A 5,042-nucleotide genomic window follows, 5' to 3' on the forward strand; every position below is an offset into this window, starting at 1 on the left:
TGCCCCGCACTAGCACTGTGGACTGACAGGTTCCCTGACTTGGCTGATGCCTTTTGGGCTGCCACTTGGCCTCCTCCCACACCGAGGCCTGGGTCCCTCACTTCCCCAGGCCCCAGAAGGTTCAGTGGCCCTCTGACAGTGGCCTGAGGCCCCAAGAGGGTTCCAGCCAGGCCCAGGTGTACCGTCACAGGAGATAAGTAGAGGTGTGGGGGGCAACATCCCACTCACTCACTTCATCTTCCTTCCCCAACCAATTAGGTCAGTGTAGACCTCCGCTTTCTCTTGCCACCACTGGCAGACCTGCTGAGATGCTGATCCTGCCGGGCAGCCTATTAAGGCCAGGAATGAGCATGACAAATGCTAAGGATGTGGTGGCCGTATTTAGTGCCCCCTTTCCCAGAGCTGCTCGTACCTCAGAGACTAGCTTGTTAACGACACTGCACACCTCCCAGGGGCAAAGAAAGGCTAAGCAAGGAGGTGTCTGACTTCAGGGTGACCAGGCAGGATGGGAAAGTGGAAGGCAGCTGCCTCCCCAGGTTCCTGGGACGTAGCCAGAGGAGGAAAAGGAGGAAAGGTATGGAGCCCTGATAGTACCCTGTCACCCCAGTTGGTGAGAAAATGACTCTTCATGAATGCCTGTGACATTCTGGACGGTGTGCTGGAGGTGTAACACCCTCTGGGTGATGTAACTCTGATTCCCGGCCCAGAGAGGTGGAGGGATCTGATTTGGGTCACAGAGCCAGGGTTGGGCCTCTGCCACTGTGCCCCTGAGCCTCATCAGGGAGGAGCAGCCCTGGGATTACACTGGGGCTCTGCCTCCTTAATGGGACCTCCCGACTGGTGTTTCTTTGATCAAGTTAGCTTCATGATGCCTACGTCAAAGAATCTAAAAAATGGAGGGCAGTAAAAGCCCTTTGCAAACTGTAAAGTTCCAAGGAATTATTTTCTCTTCTGCTGAATTGTCAGAGGATAGCCAGACTGGCAGGTGTGCAGAAAACAGGGGCCAATCTTCCTGGTGCCCTACCTCCCACCTCCCGGTCATGCCTCTGTCCTGCCTTTCCCAGGCTTGGTGGCCCAAGGCAGCCTTAGAAGGCCTACCGGGGCACCTGGCTGGCTCAGTTGGTGGAGCATGCGACTCTGGATCTCAAGGTCCTGAGTTCAAGCCCCATGCTGGACTTAGAGCTTACTTTAAAAAAGAAAAGAAAAAAATGAAGACTAAGGCCTGCTTTCCCCAGAGCCTGACTTCAGGGTTAGGCCTCTCCTGGGGCCCTGGAGCCACCGCAACAGCAGGCGCCCGGCCAGCGGGGAGCCCAGGCCCGCGCCCCAGCGGGCGGCCTCCCCTCCGGCCGGCAGGTGGCAGCACCCGTCCGGGTTGGGGTCGGGTGTGTGCGGCGGGCGCTAGCGGAGCGGTTACCAACTTTCCCGCGGCCGCGCTCCCGCCTCCGCTCCGGGACCGCGGGCGCCTGGGTCCCCGGCCAAGCGGCTGCGGCGGGAGCGCGGACGCGCCGCCTGGCCCCGGGCGCTAATTAAAAAGCTGTGCTGCTCGCCGCGTCCTCGTGCAGGAGCTGCGGCCCCGTGAGCTCCTGGCGCCGCGGGGCGGAGGGATGCGGCCCCATCCCACCCTCGGGGGGACGCCCCGGGACCCTGCCTCCTACCCTCCGGCCCCGCGCTCCATTCCCAGACTCTGGGCCTTACCCACCCCACGCGGAGCAACAAAGACACCTGCCACGGCCTCTGTCCTCTCGGTGGGGGCGAAGGAGACAGGCAAAGCTCCCCAAGGCTCCCCCACCCCAGGCTCCGGCGGCCCTAGGGTAACTAGCAGAGCTCAACGGTTTTCAAAGCGCAATCACGCAGTTCTCTCCTTGATATCTCCCAGCTTGGTCAAGGGGTGAAGGAAGCCGGGCTAGAATTTATGGTTGAGCCCCCGGGCCCAGGTAACCAACAATCGCCAAGCTTCTGGACATGCCCCTGCCACCCCCTGCACTGCCTCGTTAATTCCCCCTTGACTCTATGTCTAGGAGTTCCTGCCACCTCTTCTTCAGATGTCCAGCCTCTTCCTTCCCTTGGGGAGGTCGAAGAGCCAGGGGGAGATTTGGGACACTCCCTGATGAGCTTCCTTGACTAAGACACTGGGTGGGAGAGAGACAGTCATGTCTGCTAGGTGTCCCCCAGTTCTCACAAAGCCACTTTAGGTCAGAAGGTTAGGAGAGAGAATGGGGTCGCAGTGATGACCCAAGGCCTCGGGGCCACACAGAGGCGGGACCCCCAGAAATGGCAGAAGAGAAGGAGCAAAAGGAAAGGGGTAGTGAGGTACTCTGGGCTGCCTTCCTGCTCCTTTCCAAGAGATGTGGATGTAGCCCGGCTCCTCTGTCTCACCCACAGAGCTGAGGCTGCACCAAACTGGGGCCCAAAGAGCCTCCTCCCTTTGCTCCCCACCCTCCCCTCCCCATCACTCAGATTCCAATACAATTTCCAGCTAACCAGCATGTCGATAGAACAAGTCGGGCAGCCGGATTGCTGGCCAATTACAGGAAATCATTCTGCTCCACAGCTCAGCGCCCAGGGAGAGAAGGGCGGGCAGGCGGCGGGAGGGGATGCGAGCGAGCTGGCGCCCAGCTTGCAGGCTGGGAAGCGGTTTGGCTTCAGCGGAGGAGTGCCGAGCCGCAGCCCCTAGGAGGGACTGGTGGGGGAGCAAGGGGGGTGGGTGAGGGGGAGGCCTATAGGCGGCTCCGCTGGGGGCTCTTCCTCTCCTTACACTGAGCTTTGGGTCCAGCTTCTCTGTAATAAAGACCTATGCTCCAAGCCACAAAGAGAGAGGACTGGGGACTGAGGGCCCCTGAGGAGGGCCCGGGGAAGTGAGGCTCGAAGTAGAAAGGGGACAGAGGGAGGGGTGCTGAGACCTATCTCCCCTAGAGCCCTGAGTTTGGGAATGGGGATGACACCCAGGTCTCCCTGGCCCAAGGGAGCCCTGTAGAGCCACCTGAGCATCTGGAAGCTTGGCACAGAGGCAGCTCCTGTGCTTCCACACCCAGCCACGAACTGAGGGGATCCTGGGAGGCCCTAGGAGACGGGGTTTGAAGGGGAAGATGGGTGGGAAGGGGCTGCAGCCTGCAGCTGAGTGGACCAGCAGTGGCCTCACTTGGTGATGGGGTAAGTCTCGAAGCCACCCTAGAAGGTAGGGCACAGCAATAAGGGAGGGGACGAGTGCTTCCTCCCAGCCCCTCTGCCTTACTTCCCACCGTTAGCCCTCAAGAAACTTTCACTCAGATGGAAGGACCCCAAAACTCCCCTCCACTGTCAATCCATCTGAACCACAGGGACCTGGATGTCTCTTTGCCACCCCCACCTCCATCCCTCATCACATCTTTCCCAGAACTGTCTTAACCACCCCCCAGGCAGCCCACCCTGAGATCCCTCTGCTTCCCAACACCAGTGATTGATTAGCTCCCTGTCCCAGCTTTTAGGGTCTCTCCCGGCAAAGAACTGAAAGATCACTGAGGGACAGAAACTTTTCTGTGGAATAACCTTGCCCAAGTGAATGACTATTGTTGCTATGTTTGTCTTGAACCCCAAAAGGAGGCAACTGTGACCCGAAGATCCTTCCTCTGCCCCAGGCTGTAGCCATTTCCCTAGAACCCCTGCTCAGGTCCCCCAGGATCTCACCGCTCCTCCCAATATCAAACCCTCTCCTTCAGACCCGCCAGGGGTGGGGCCTGGGTTGGATTCGCTCTCCTCGCTTACACCAACCCGAGGGTAGACAAATGGACAGACATAGGAGAGGAGGTGCACCAGCGACGCCCCGCGCATGCCGCCGAAGGGCAAGGCCACCACCAAAGTTCCTCTGGTGAGTGCCCCGGGAGAGGGGGTCAGCGCCCTGGGGCGCCTCCTTCCCCGGTCCCTCCCCGAGTCCACAGGCTTGGACGTCCGGAGTGGGGTGTCCAGGCGGGCCCTATTGGCGTCCCCGGCTTGGCACACAGCGGGCGCCCCGCGCTCCGCCGAGCTGATTGAGCCGCAGCTCCGGGCTCGGGCTCGGGCTCGGGCTCGGGCTCGGGCTCGGGCTCAAGCGCCGCCTCCGCCGGCCTCCCCGGGCTCTGCCTCCCGCGGGCCGGGCGCCCGGTGCTCGGCGATCCGGGAGAGGGCGCGCGCCCCGCCCGCGTCCGCGGTGGCCCCCGCCCGGCGCGCCGCGCTCGCAGCCCGCAGGCTCCGCGCCATCGATCGGGCCGCGGGGACCCGGGCGCGCCGCCCCCCCACCCCTCGCTTTTCGCTTTTAATTGAAGTTTGTTTGAGCAGAGTGCGGAGCGGGCAGAGGCAGAAACCAAATATTTAGTTGCTGCAAATTGGCACCTCCAGATCAATTACCCGGCCCGTGTCAGGGCCTGCGCCGCCCCCCGCGCCCCGCGGAATCTCAATGCCGCGCTGCCCCCGCCCGCGCCGCCTGCCTCCGTTCCGCGGCACGTTTCTCATCAGCTCCAGCCATACATCACCCGTGGCCGCGAGGGGAACAGATTTTCAATGGGAAAAGTTCCCCGGGAGGGTCCTCGTTGCTGATTCCCGCCGCGCCCTGCGCTGTCTGGCCCCAGCCCTCACTCGGCCTGTCTGATGGGGGCGCCCCCCCCCCCACAAAGAGTGAGCTCCGAGTGGGGGCGGGGGAGAGTGAGCTCCAGAGCAAGGACTCTGGGTCACACGGACTTGACCCAATCCTAGTAACTCCTCTCACCCTCTGAGTGATCTAGCAGGAGTTACTTATGCTCCCTGCGCCTCGGTTTCCCCAACTGTAATAAAAGGCTCAACCTTCACCTTGAAGTGTTGTCGTGGAGGTCAACCTTGCACATGGTGGCTCGCCATAGATCTTAGTTCTCAGCCCTTCTAGGGGGTAAAATAGGTTCCAGAATGAAGTGAGAAACACTGAGTTAGAAGTGACTCAGTCAAGCTGCTGGAAAATACCAAAGGGAAAGCTGGGGGCAGCCTTCGTCTCAGAGTCCTCCACAGAGGCTAAGCATGCAGCAGGACCTCATTAGGCTCCATCCAGGAAAGGTTTGAAC

The sequence above is a fragment of the Vulpes lagopus genome, chromosome 12, assembly GCF_018345385.1.
Source record: "Vulpes lagopus strain Blue_001 chromosome 12, ASM1834538v1, whole genome shotgun sequence".
Lineage (NCBI taxonomy): Eukaryota > Metazoa > Chordata > Mammalia > Carnivora > Canidae > Vulpes > Vulpes lagopus.